Genomic DNA, 15,262 nt, shown 5'->3' with positions numbered 1-15,262 from the left:
AACATTCTCTTTATATCTCTTTAGCTATCAGTGGCATAAAATACTCTCTTTATTTTTACTTTTTTATTTATTTTCTAGCGTGACCTCTTCTATTTGTCCAACAACGCATATTAAGTGAGTGGATTAGCTAGGTGATAAACTGCCTTATGTAAATCTTTTGAAAAGGAGGTGGCTTGTAAATACATTCCAAGATAAATACAAAATAGTGCTAGGACCACAGTCATCTTTGAGAGGATGAAAACAATTCCTCTCCCTCCCTTAATATTTCTGCTAATAAGGAAATAGGGGAGAATGGTATTGGGTAGCATCTAGTTGTCTTTGACACAGTGGAGTGGGAGGGAAAGCAATAGATTAACAATGCTGAAGGCAAACCATGCTGATTTTATGATTTTAGCTAAAGTCAAGTTTTTCAGAATGCAAATACTGCCTTTTTGTTTAATACAGTTTAGCCCTGAACACAACATAATCAATACTATCAACATAAGAAACATCCAAAATTTTAATAATTTTTTTATGAGTTTTTTTTTGGAAACTGGCCACAAATGCCAAGAAACAAAACCCCAATGGATTGAGAAAATGCTCTGGAAAAATGGCAGTTTCACCACTGATTTTATACATCAGCATCAAAGGGGAGACAGGAGGTGGCTACATAAAATTCATTGTTTTGATAGTTAGGAAGCAGGAGAAAACAAAGGGTAGGAGAAGGGAATCTCTGGGGTTGGATAAAATATAAAAAGAATAGACACATACTTCTTTTACATAAGTGGTTATATAATTGGAATGGTTAACAGTTAACAATTAACACGATAATAACAACGATGAGGGGATTTGTGGTCTTTGCTCTAGTGTGGTGGTTGTGCTTTGAAGAAACCAGAGGAAAGGAAATTACTTTGATATTCCTAAGGTATGTTATCAGGTATGTTATCATAGATGCAAAAAAGACAAGAGACAGGCTCAGTTACAGTAAATATTGACCTTTGTTAGGGAAAAATACCAGTCTAGGACACAACTACTCTCAATGAACTGCTTTTAGTCAGAAAGTTTTAAGTTCAGAACCATCCTATGTGGTTACTGTAGGTCTCTGTGTTTGTAAGGCTGCCATGCAGGCCTCCCCTGAACTTGTCAGGTTTAGTATGTGTCCCCCTTCTTGTTCACACATGTTACTATGTCCAGGTGTGGCTGAGTAACTGTGGCAAGCAATTATAGAAAATTTGGAGATCACTAAAGAATTGAATATTGGTACTGACTGATCACAGTTCTATAGGACCATTTTTCCTTCAAGAAAGTTATTGTTACTATAATAATTATTATTATTTTGAATGATGTTTGAGACTGAAGAGGTGAATATGAAACTGGCTCATTTTGTTTAAACTTATTTTTTAGAGAGCTCATAAATAGCTGAATCTGTCTCCCTGGATACCATTTGATAAGGAACAAAAGAGCCTCAAGTGTTTTAGAATAGAACTCTGTGATCACTAAAACTTGTCGAATTGATGTCAATGGCATAATGAACAAGTTTGCAGTTGGTTGTGGTATTTATACTCTATAGAAATGCAGACCTCTGATAGCTATCCTGCAACACTCTATCCACCAATAACCACCATAACACTCCAAATGTCCTTCACCCCTACTGAGCACACACTAATGGGATCTATGTAGCAAGTTCGCTCCTACAGAAAAATCTTAAACAACAAAAAGCTTTTTCTTAACTTGAACAAAAATTCTATAATTACATCAAATGAAGGTTAGTAGAAGTTGTTGGTACTGTAGTTCTAGTATATTTGAAACGTTTATTTTGTCTTCTAACAGGAGTAACCTTATGGGAACAAAGAGTGGGATTCGTGAGGGCAGTTACTGTACCGGGCGGCAGTAATCTAGAGTGTATCCCAGAAGATCTGGTTGGATTGGGGATCACCAACTGGCTCCAGAAATCCTCTGCGCTTGGATTCCCTCCACTGGGCATGAAACAAGGCACAAAATTGACTGTTCTTTTTTTTTTCTTAGAGAACTTTGTACATAGTTACACTCCCCTTGTGAAAAATAGAAATAACTTTGTTTTTAAATATGAACCAACTAAAAAAAAATGTGGAAGAAATAAATTCAAGTGTGTAAAAGCATGAGGAGGCAAAAGGAAATAATTCTATTATATTTATTTTTCAACAAGGGCTTACATCTGTTTCTAATTTACGCAGATTATTGACACATCTGGATGTTTGGCTCTAGGAATTGCAAGTTGCTGTGGTGGCATTTATTTTTTGAATCAACTCTTCAGACCACCCTGGAACTCACGCAAACTAGTTTGAGGAGAAGGCTGTGATATTGTAAATAAAGTTACCTCTTCTGGCATTTCAAAACCAGTGCAAATGGGAGCCTGTCATCTTGTGTTTTGTAAATTGTGGTTTTGCATTTTTGACACCTGCAGGAAAAATAAGACTAAAGCCAAAGGCCTAATGGCTTGACAATGACAAATTATAATAGCCAGATAAAGCTATCACATGGACACTGGTGATGGTGTAAGGTTAGCCATTCACATTAACCATATGGGGACACTAGATTTCAGCAGAAACCAAATAGTAAAGGAGTGACGGGTGAAAATAGTGTTTTAACATGGCCTAATGAGAATATGTATTCTAACAGGGAGAGTGGGATTGTTAAAAAGTAACATTGATTAATACTTGACCTCTTGGATGGATTCCTTTTGTAATCAGGAGTTAACTTTTCTCCCTATGTGGTCTGATTGTAGTAATTTATTCCAAGGCCATGAATAATGGGAATCATGGGGTAGATCTTTAAGATTTTAAAAAACAAAAGCATGATAAAAAATTTATTTCATGGCAATTATTTCTTAAATAGAGTAGCATGATTTTATCAAAGGAAACAAGATCATATATCATCCTAATGCAAACTGGCAAAACAAATAAAAATCCTTTAACAGTTCTTTAGTCTAAAGGTACAATATAAAGAATAAAGCACACAATCTAGTTTGATTAGTTTTGTGAAGAAGGTTCCTTGGAGTTCTGAGTAGTTGTGGTTCTTGGTTTTTTTGTCACAGCAAACCTTAACATTCTCTTCTCCTGGAGATAAAGTTTTACTAGATGAAGTGAGATGGATTGCACAGCAGATTGACATTCAGACATGACATCTGACTTGAGCATTCTTTAGAAGCAATTATTGCATTCCATTTTGAAAGGAAATGATTATAATTATAGAATATCTGATATACCTTAGAAACAAACTTATCTGTTGTGCTGACATTCCTGTGTCTTTAGATATTATTGTATAAAATGTTCACAAAGCAAAAAACCAAATGTATATTGATGCCTGATAAATGATAAGATGTTCCCAAGTATGAACCTACAGTCAATTTATAATGTATAATAGAGATGTACTTTCTACACCTTTTTGGTAGAGATGGCAGAGAAGGAATCAGACCCCCACCTTAAATAAAATAGCTATGTAATTAGCAATGCTCTTATCTCCATTTCAGTACAGTCTTCTATTTTAAGAGCTAATAGGTATCCACTGGGATCATTTATTGGCCTCTGGAATGATTTTATTGCAACTCAATAAGTTGGCTTCATAGTACTGTTCAACACTGACTCAATGATTTTAAAAACAGTATCACTTCTACCATCATCTACATTCCTGTCATTTGCAAGCCTTAGATATCGTGAATGTGTGAGTTACAAAGCTAATCTGGCATATTTTTAGTTAATCCTTAGTGTCTAACTCTTGATTCATAGGCTTTTAACAGATGCTTTGACGATGGAAGATAAGAGTGAAGGTGAAAACTGAGTTCCACAAAAAACACCAGCATTTTGTTTAAGTGAAGCTTCGCCTTTCTTCTACCAGAGGTTAAGTCACAGTTGGCTACTTGAAAGTAATAGTAGTAGGCTAGGCTGGCTTGTGTTTTGATCCATCCCTCCTTTCTTCTGTTCACAGCAAGTGACACAGGCTATTTGCTCAAAGTAAGGGCGAGGGGAAAGATTTCAGAGAAGTTTGCAGTGCGTTTAATGACAGACTTTTGGAAATGCTCATGGACACACACAGCTAAAGAGTGAACTGGTAAGACTCCTCCTTAGACACTTTGGAAGGGAGTCTGGGCAAGTGTGGAGGTGTTTCGTTTTTTCCAGGTGCATTATTTGCTGGGCCCGGAATGCCCAGAAGACAACTGTTTTTTATTGTACATCTAAGGGAATTCATTTCTCTTCCGATAAACCTTTTTTTTCTATTAGAGCTATGAATCAACGGACAAGGAGCAGGACTGGGAGAGAATTGGGATGTGAAAAAGCCCAGTTTGGGGAGAAGAGCAAAGCAAGAGGGAAGAAGCAGGGAAGCAAAGATGCAGAACTAGGCTTGATCCCCATTCTTCAATGTTCAATTTTCCCGGTGTGCTGCATTTCCAGACCTCATTCCTCCTCTCTCGCTTCTGCCTGGAATAGGGAGCTGGACAACTATGTCTTTGGGCAGATGCCATTGTGAACTGAAAACCAGGCAGTTCCAGAATGCTGGGGGTGAAAGGCCAGGGTAGAAGTCACTGGTCAAACTTCCTTATTATACAGATAAGGAATCAAAGCCCAGAAAAGTGAAGGGACGAGTGGAAATCTCTATACATGACCCAGAGCGAACAAATGTCTGTTTCCCCCACCCTTAGGCTTACTCTTTCATTGTTGGTCTCCCCTCACCGGTATGTAAGCTGCATGAGGAAAGAGTTTTTGGTTTTGTTTTTTCCTCTCTCTCTCTCTCTCTCTCTCTCTTTTCAATTGAGATATAATTGACAAACAAATATCTTTGATTTTCTGATCTTAAGAAGGAGCAAATAACTATTTGAAACATTCAGAACTTTTAAACAGCTATCTCTTAGTATTCACTGAATGTGTAAGGCATGTTCTATGCTGAACCTGATGCAGCGAGGAAGGAAAAAGCCCGGCTGGAAACAGACAAGTGTAACACACATAAAACAGGTATTTGGTGGTACGATAAGCAAGTTCGAACACGTAGGACCATGCTATCAAGGCGCTGGTTCATCATTCAGAGAAAGGAGAGGAGTTTTCCTCTCTAGCCTTCTAGGTCTAACAGGTTAGATGGAATTCCTACAGAGATCGTGTTAAGTCTTTTACTGTGATGAAAGTTTGACCTATCACACACTGATGGAAAAGGAGATCCTCTGGGTTTCTTTGGTTTGTGGAGGTGGAAGAATTTCCTCCCTTCAGCCATTCTGGAGAGCCTGTGGCTGAGCAGGATTTGGAATCTTGAGTGTTTGCTAATTGTTCCTTGAATCATCAGGAAGGACGCTTCTTATTGTTCTATTTTCCTTCTTTTCTGTTGGTACTGGTTGGAGCACATTCAGCCTTGCTCTGTCACTAACCAGAAATCCCTATTCTTTTTGACTCATTCATTTCCTTTACCAGGAAATAGTAAAATGATCATATTAAAATAATATTACCAAGCCTAACCCTTACATGATTGTCTGGTCCCTTTTCAACCAATCTTTAAGTTGCTATCAACTATGTTTTAGATTTACAATGCTTTTTTAAAATCTATTTCCAACAAAAGATATGTTTTATTTTATATTCAAAAAGTCACTCCAGGTCAACCCGTCCTTTGGGATTTGACTCAACTCTTTTGTTCTATGTTCAATGAGAGACAGTCCTTCTGAATATCTTGGGGAATCGAAGGGACAGGGCACCTCCGTCTCTCCTGGCCTCTTCAGGCCTGCGTGCCTGCTTCTGCTGATTAGCTCAGTTGATGGCTTACCACCTCCGTGTGCCGTCCGTCCCTTCTACACACCCTGTCCCCCACATGGGATGCTGCCCAAGGCCTTCTCCACATTCCAAGGTTGTGTGTACAGCAGATGTTTGCTGGAGTTTAGGGCAATCGAGTTGTTTAATTAAAAGAAGTTTGAATTATAGTATCATAAAAATTAAGTACAGGGGGTCCTCGGGTTGCGACAGTCTCAACATATGACATTTTCAGTTTACAATGCTCACTCCCATAAAAACTTATAAAAATTGAGATGTGAGTGTTTTGGCTTACACCATTAGCGTCATGATTTTTTTTTATTCTTACTTTTTGTCATTTTTTTCTGTTACTACAGTAGTGTATAGTACAATATACTTATGTCCTTCTCCTTTTTCTGTGGCTTAGTTGTGTTTTTATGTTCTAGATTATGATTTTACAACTGTGTTAGGATAGGTAAGCAACTTAGGCTAGGGTGTGTTTTGACTTACACCAAAATTCGGGTTACGTCACTGTTGTAGGAATGGAACTGTGTCATAACCCAAGGACCCCCGGTATATCTTATTGCAGCTCTCAGTTATCACTGGACCTTGGCAACTTCATCCTCGACGTTTTTCAGCAGCCTGCCTGGTTTGTAATCTTCCTCTTTATGCTCCATCTTCCCTCTGGTCCCAACGGCATCCCTTCAAGTCTTGTTATTCCTTACACTGAGAGTTTGTCATGTGCGTGGCAATGCGTCCCTCACGCTTCCTTTCAAGTAGCTAACATGTAAACCAGGGGAAGCCATGCCCTCTTTGGAATAAACATGTTGGTATTTTCCTTACTTCAAATGTCTTGCCTTACTGTACTTTACATTAAAAAAATCCCATAAGAATGATGAAACCTATATTTAGTGTCACACTTAATACAAGTGAAAATGAAAATACCAGGTTGGTGTTTACAAAAATCGTTTAACATCCATTATTTCAAAAATGTTTTATCCCATTGTTGCATTAAACTTTGTTTTTTTTTTTTTTTTACCTTCTAGTGATTGAAAGTTACATATTTTGTTTCTAGTTCTTTATGGTTAGGTCAACTTAATATGTAATTATGTTCTCTATCAACATGAAAAATGAAAAATATAGATTCTCCCTGGACTAAATAAGAAATTTAAGACAACTTTACAATACTGAGAAATTGTTGAAATAATCTGAAGTTTTAGTTTCAGATAATTATTTTATATTATGCACTTTCAATTTTAAGAGCTTCCCTTAGTTCTTAAACAAATGTGTCAAGTCTCACTATTTCATTAACAATAATTGCTTAGCCTTCGGTGTAAATTTTCCCAACTCTATTGGTCACTACTACTCTTTCTTTTATAAGATATCTTTTTTTTTTAAATTCTTTATTTGAGAAAAAAAGACCACCTTCCATCTTATGTCAGTCAGCCTTGGGCACCTAAAGCTTGCTAGGGTAGACAGCCTCCCCTGCTTCAGCCAGCCCTTGAAGATTATAATCCATGAATGATCCCAAATCTTCCCTACTCTTCCTGAACTTTGACACTGGCTCTGAAGCTTAAACAGGTCCTTAATTTGTTCCATTAATTTCTGTGGCCTGTCCAGCCAGCTCTGATCTGGAGGGTTTGGGTCAGCATCCGGGTTACTTGCAGACCAGGTGAGTTTCCCCTCCGCTGGCTGTTTGGTGTGCTAACACTCCCATCACCTGTGCTGTTTCTTTCTTTTTTTTTTTTTTTTTGTATTTTTTTTTCTTTTTTCTGAAGCTGGAAACGGGGAGAGACAGTCAGACAGACTCCCGCATGCGCCCGACCGGGATCCACCCGGCACGCCCACCAGGGGCGAAGCTCTGCCCACCAGGGGGCGGTGCTCTGCCCCTCCGGGTGTCGCTCTGCCGCGACCAGAGCCACTCTAGCGCCTGGGGCAGAGGCCAAGGAGCCATCCCCAGCACCTGGGCCATCTTTGCTCCAATGGAGCCTTGGCTGCAGGAGGGGAAGAGCGAGACAGAGAGGAAGGAGGGGGGTGGGTGGAGAAGCAAATGGGCGCTTCTCCTATGTGCCCTGGCCGGGAATCAAACCCGGGTCCCTCACACGCCAGGCCGACGCTCTACCGCTGAGCCAACTGGCCAGGGCCACCTGTGCTGTTTCTTGATGAACATCTCTAGTTCTTCATGAAAGTCTCTAGTACTATTTCAGGAGAAATAGAAAGTAACACTCAGGTGTTTAGGACATCTAGCAGTTCTGGGTTTGTACTTTGAGCAGGTATTTATACTTACCTTTCTGTTTTTCTCTTCATCACTTCCCATATTGGCTTGATTTTGTTCCTCATGCGAGTTAAAGCACATACATAGGCACACATGCATGTGCATGTGCACACACACTCCCACACTCAATCAAAAAGAAAAGGACATGGTGGGGTAAACAAAATAATATAACAACTAGTCTCTAGGAATCTCTATTAGGGCAGCCAAAATAACCAGCTTGCAAGTAGTATGTTTCTTGTGCGAAATCGGTCATGGTCTCCATCCGGCGGGACACACAGTGTGGTCAGGGAGATGTGAGGAGTGCATAAGAAACATTACTGGTGGAAAGAAGAGATGCAGAAAAGCTGAGTTCAAATCCCCAGTTCATCACTAGTAGTTGTGTGGACTTAAATAAGTCTCTTAAATTCTCAGAGCTATATTTCTGATGTCTCCTGACAAAAACAGATTTTTTTCTTTAGGGCCACACAGTTTGGCAGAAAGAAAAATGGAAAAGAATAAGAAATAATAAAGCCTCTGTGTCTTCAAGAGCTAGAACCCACCATGGAGGCAAGGCAAGAACACCAGCCAGTGTGAGAACACCAGTGTCCTGTGTGACACACAGTCCTCCTCCGTGCTCCTATGAGACCGGAGAAAGACGGAGGAGAGTGGGAGAGGAGAGAGATGTTACTGAACGTCCAGTTAGCTCAAAAATACACTGTTTAGTTCTTGTGATCTGTGATCTCAGTTTTAATAAAGCAAGTAGGACACAAAATTGGTGAGAGAAAGGAAAGTTCTGAAACAGGTGGAGTGGCCGTCTGGGCAGCTGGCCAGTGTCTAGTAGCTACACTTATCCCCAAAGAGAACATTCTACTATCAGATAGGATATGTTCCCAACTTGGACAGTGTCTTCCATATGTCTCAAAATACTGACAGCCTTAAGGGGCGATGTAAAAGAGCAAATAAAAAGTGAGGAAGGGAGATTACCCAGGACAAACAAGAAGAATGGAGGCCAGCTGTTCCCCATTCTTCCCCGGGACAAAGAGTTCCGTCCTCTGATCTGCCCCAGCATGTTATCTTATTGCACTTAGCACTTTCTACCTTGGATTGTGATTATTTATGTACGAGGCTTATCTTCCTTACTGAACTGCTCGTGTGTGAGCCCAGAGCTTGCCGCCTTCCTCTTCAGAGCCCCTGACTGTGGGCTTTGCACTTCCTAGGAACTCGGTGACTGCATGTTACAGCCATAAAGAGTCTATCAACGGCAGTGGTGGGGATTTAAATCACATCGAATTAAAGGAAATTTTCATCAGGGTTGTTGAATTAGGGAGTAATTTACTGAGGGGATGCTATCTCCTCTAGAGGTCTTTACAAAAAAAAGAAAAAACCCCACAACATATTCTCATCAGTCGGAAATGATTTAAATAGGGTATTGCGTGTGGCCAGAGGGAGAGAGCAGCTGAGCTCTCCAGATTCCTTCCAGAACTCAGAGCTCCGCTTCTGTAATGAGAAACAGTGTCAACTTCCTTACTTCTTTATTCTCTCTCTTCTCCCACCTCTTGGTCAACCATGTTTGAATCCACCTGAAAGCGATAAATTAACGGTAGGATTTATGCATCCTGTCCCTTTATGAAAGCCTCCTCTTACCTAAAACAGCTATTTGAATGTGGGATTATTCACCCGAACAAGGTCCAGTCCTTATCTGAGGCCGTGGCAGGTCTGTGTTTCTGCTTGCGGTGGTGACTGTGCGCTGAGGAGGAAATCGGATGGCGGGGCTGCCCGCTCATCTGCCCGGAAGAAACTGAGGCTGTTGATAACGTGAATGTTTTTCTGATACACGGTTTTCTAGAAACCTTTCAAATGGGGACTCTAACCTTGGAGTGAAGATTTTTTAAAGCATCTACGATTTCTCTGTTTGTCCTGGGATGTGCCTTTCATGCCAGCAATCATATATGGAGTCCAGGAAAGATCTCCCAATTTTTTGCTCTGAACCTATGAAAATCAAAGGATTTTTTCACAAGAGATCTTCATTCTTCCCTTTAACAGTGAAATTATGTTTCTCTATTTGAAAGGTAACCCTATTAACTAATGTCACCCCAATATATTTAATTAAAAAGTGAAAAAAGGAACTTTGCTTTCTACGTCTAATTTTTAGACAGCTTTGGAATGAGATGTTCAAGAGCCATTGAAGGTGCATCTTACTGTTTTTAAATTTCCGTTTCATTTGGTCTTCAGAGATTCCCCATTTGCTTATACTGCTTAGAATTTCCTTTTGCAATATGATAGTAAAGGATGAAGAACTGTTGGTGGTTTGATAAGACTAGATTTTTTTGTGAAAGAAAAGAATAGTGGTTCAACATGGAACTAAATTGTCTTGAGCCTTACTTTGGGTTACTGGAAGCTGAAGATAGCATCTACACAGCACGCCTTAGCTTTCAACTCAGGTCTCCCCCAGGGAAAAGCTATCGAGGCTTTGGAGGGAGGTCTGCAGATTGCTATAAGCTGCTCGGGGGCAGTCACGCCAGGTCATGGAAGGACAGGTTACTCAGCTACACATGTTCTGTATAAAACTCTGCTCTCCAGTGTAGCCACTAGTCCCATGTGGCTACTGAGCACTTAAAATAGGGTTAGTCCAAACTGCATTCTCTGTGAGTATAAAATACACACCACAATTTCAAAGGCTGAGTACAAATAAAGAATGGAAAATAGCTATGTTTCATCGAATATATGCTGAAATGATGATATTTTGGTTATATTAGGTTACATAAAATATTCTATTAAATTTTACCTGTTTCTTTTTCCTTTTTAAAATATGGCTACTGGAACATTTAAAAATACATATGTGGCTCAAATTATATTTCTGTTGGATGGCATTGTTCTAGACATAGCACTAGAAAGAAATGGGAAAAATTCTCCATACTAGATATTCTCCTTCACTCTCTTTCTTGTACTTAGAAAAATTGTCAATTTTGATAAATATTCTTTAAAGGTGCTTCTTATTTTTCCAATTAGATTATAAAATCTTGAGTGGCCTCAAGTCATAGAGTCATCAAAACCATAATGAGTGATAACTTGTGTTAGGTATGGGTTCTGGGATGGCAACATTGAATAAGACTTGGCTGCTGCCCTAGGAACCTCCTGCTTAGAGATAAAGCAGGTAAGTACATAGCTGTGAGAATCAAACTCAAGAAGTGTTGTGGAGGAGTCTGACATAGAGGGTTGCTGCATTTCCATCATGAGAATAGAGATTCAGAGGGGTGGGGTGTTCCTGTGTATCACCTATTTCTATAAGCTCCCCAACTCTACTCAGTCATTTATACATATATTTACATGAGGTTTTTGTTTTGTTTTGGTGAGAGGAGGGGAGCTAGAGAGGCAGATTTCGACATGTGTCGTGGCTGGGATCTACCAAACAACCCTGTCTGACGCTGGTGCTCGAATCAACTGAGCTATTTTTAGCACCTGAGGCTGACACACTCGAACCAACTGAGCTATCTTCAGCTCCTGGGGCCACACTCAAACCAATTGAGCCACTGGCTGTGGGAGGGGAAGAAGAAGAGAAAGGGGAAGGGATGGGGAGCGAAGCAGACTGTTGCTTCTCCAGTGTGCCCTAACTGGGAATTGAACCTGGACGTCCATATGCTGTGCTGATGCTCTATCCACTGAGCCATCAGCCAGGGCACACATGAAGTTTTTGTTTGTTTGTTTGTTTTTGTTTTGTTTTTACAGAGACAGAGAGAGAGTCAGAGAGAGGGATAGATAGGGACAGACTGACAGGAATGGAGAGAGATGAGAAGCATCAATCATCAGTTTTTTTTTGCAACACTTTAGTTGTTCATTGATTGCTTTCTCATATGTGCCTTGACCGTGGGCCCTCAGCAGACCAAGTGACCCCTTGCTCAAGCCAGTGACTTTGGGTCCAAGCTGATGAGCTTTTTGCTCAAACCAGATGAGCCCGCGCTAAAGCTGGCTACCTCAGGGTCTCAAACCAACCTGGGTCCTCTGCATCCCAGTCCAATGCTCTATCCACTGTGCCACCACCTGGTCAGGCCACATGAGGTTTTTAAAAGTTTTTTATTTATTGATTGTAGCATGAGAGAGAGAAATGGAGAGAGGAAGGAAGAGAGAGAAAGAGAGAGAAAGGAAGAGAGAGAGAGAGAGAGAGATTGAGGGAGAAAGAGAAGAACATTTGATCTGTTCCTGTATGTGTCCTGACTGGGAATCGAACCAGCAACCTCTGTGCTTTGGGAGGATGCTCCAACCAACTGAACTATCTGGCCAGGGCAAGAGTTTTTATTACACAGGTAAAAGATAGTCATTGTAAAAAAGAAAAGAAAAAGGTAATATGGATAACGCAGAAAACACAAACTTTATGATTGCCACCTGTTAGCATTTGGATATAATCTTTCCCTAGTAAGTCTCTCAAGTGTTGGAACTCAAATTCAGAACTGGCACAGGAGGAAAGGGGATTATCAACTGTATGTCTGTCTATCCCTCTCTCTTCATCTTTCAATTGTGCTTTTATCTGTGCTTGCTTCAACCCTAGGCAAACTTTTTGCTTATTCTAGAAAGATTGACTGTGGCAGTTCAGGTTTATATGACCAACTGTGCCTGAAATTTTAGAAGAGAGAGATAAAGAGATAGATAGATAGATAGATAGATAGATAGATAGATAGATAATAAACAGATGGATCAATCACTGTGTTCAAGACAGATTAATCTAATTGGTCTACCCAACAAAACTCTGTTTGAGAATAGGGCAAAAATGTTATCCCAAAGACATAGAGGCAGAAAAAAAGTATGTCTATCTATCTATACTTGTTACTCTACTTACCAACCTATTTATTTATATAGCATAATAAAGTATTTGGGAGGTGATGGAAGTAAGAAAATGCTTTATATTTCTTTACTTAATAATGCAGGCTCATTTTACTGAAAGGAGCAAGATTAAAGCCAGGTTAACAAGAGAGATATTTTTGTCTCAATTTGACATTAGACTGTGCTTTTCCAAGAAAAATATTGTTCTCTTTGGTAAGGTGTGCTTAGCTGACATTTCTAGTAAAAAAATCAGTAGCATCTCTCTCAGGTAGCAAGACTGAACTGGATTTACAGCCTCCATGTTCATTCTTGTTCATGATAGGAGGGTTCATTTCCACCCTCAGTCCTCCATCTACAGGAGACCTGTCTGATGTTTTAGCCAGGGCTGGAGGTGCTGCCTGATTTGCCTGGATGCAGGAAGGACTTAGGAGTGGAATCTCCTCTGCTTGTTGGAGAAAGGGAGTGTTGCATTTCTTAAAGGAGCAATTGGCGTGGAAGAATAAGACTGATAGATTTAAGGAAAAACCACAACTGAGTACTGGGATCTGAAAAGATCATCCAAGAAGAAGAGAGCATTTTCAGGAGACACTTTTGTTGGAAACTCTTAAGTCAATCAAGGCTTTCTGTTGTGGTGTAAAGAAACAATACATTAGATAACATTCTTGTTTTGTTCCTCATACTACAGTTTTAAGTGGACCTTACCTTGCAGTACCTACATTCTTACCTGGCAGGTGGGTCTGGAAAAGTGAAGGGCCATATCTGCCTTCATTCTACTTGGGGGAAGGGGGAATCTGATGGAGAAAGAATGTCAGTCCTGGGAAGAAGAATCTTTGGAGACCCATGTGGCAGCAATGGCTAAGAAGGCTCCCTAGGATGAGTTCATAAGAATGAATTCATTGCTCTGCACCCATTTTCTGCTGAAAGGATTTGTGAGACATGCCCTTGGACCAAAAAAAGAGAGGTTCTGACATTTACATATACAAATATATGTCACCTGAAAATATCAGTATCTCCCCTGTAAATATGTGTTCAGCCAAGAGTGCAACCATAGTCTTTAGTCACTTGGGATTCCTTTCACGATTTTATAATGTTCCCCAATTTCTAATAGAGAGAAATGAGGGTGGCAGATACTGAAAGCTGAGTGCCCTGAATGGCAGTAGTTTCTAGATCCTATTCAGGGTGCTTTGAAAGTTGACTCTGTCGCACCCAAGGCACTTCTCTTGGTCTATTCTAAGATTCTTCTGGCTCTTGATAAAGTAAAGACATGTTTAGGCTACACAAAGGTCAAAAGGACACAAATAACTAACGGTTATGCATATTGAATGAAGAACAACCTTTGCCTCTAAAATTGATATACCACCTGTTAATCTGATCATGTTGAACACGGTTCTTAAACTAACATAGGACATGATAAAACTTGATTTACAGAACAATGTACTTTATAAAATAAATAATTGTGAAACACTTTGAATGTATAAAGTATTATATGGATGCTTAATGATCATGGCAATTATTTTACAGCTTAATTGTGGGAAAATGAAAGTAATGGAGTGGCTTAACGAATTGAAAAATTTATCAGACTCTGTGTTATGAAGGAGATAAAAAGGAAAGTTTGTAGCTTAATGTCACATTCTATGTATGTTAAACCTACAATCAGACTTCTCAGAATTTTTTAAACAAGAGAGAGGGTTTTTGGAGTTACAGAATGATTTTGATTATGCAGATAATTAACTTAAAGTGAGTTACACTTTACATTCTGTGAATAGTTTTATAAAGAGACAACAAATGTTAGAGCCTGGCTTGGTGCTCGGGATGGCAGAGCTGGTGAAATTGACTCATGGAGAAGACGTGTGCATTTGAGATGTGACTCTGTCCACAGGAGTGGAATCTCGAAGTCTGTCTTCAGACTCAGCCCTGAGCACCACTGAAATTGGATGGGTTTCTAAAAAATAACCAAACCAACAATATATTGCAATAATACGATGATACAAATTTGGGCTTTGAAGTAGATTTACTAAAGCAAATAGTGCATGGTATCCATTTTGTCAGCAATTACAAAACACTGGACATTTGTTCCATCCATAGAATTTTCCTGCTGGTCCTCAGAGCTGCTGGGAGTAGGTGGAATACAAACGCATAGTCAAGTTTTATTGTATTTGGCTACCAAGTCAATTAAAGAAATAGCTTACTATGCTGTTCACTGGAGGTTCTTTTAGTGTTGGGATTTTCATACCTTTGGTCCTTGGTTACGGTAGTTCATACATAATAAACAGAGATTAAAGCTGTTTCCTATCATGAGATGAATAATATTTAACATCGCTATTCAACGTATCTAACTAATAACCTTTGACCAACTCACTGGAATAATTTGATTTTTAAAATCTGATTTCATCTTGCTTTGACGTGAATTGATTCATGACCTCCAACTAAAGGTCTGAAATGCACACTTAGGCACACATCCATGGCTTTCCTG

This window comes from Saccopteryx leptura, chromosome 4 (assembly GCF_036850995.1).
Source record: "Saccopteryx leptura isolate mSacLep1 chromosome 4, mSacLep1_pri_phased_curated, whole genome shotgun sequence".
Classification (NCBI taxonomy): Eukaryota; Metazoa; Chordata; class Mammalia; order Chiroptera; family Emballonuridae; genus Saccopteryx; species Saccopteryx leptura.
Note: the sequence above shows the minus strand (reverse complement) of the source record.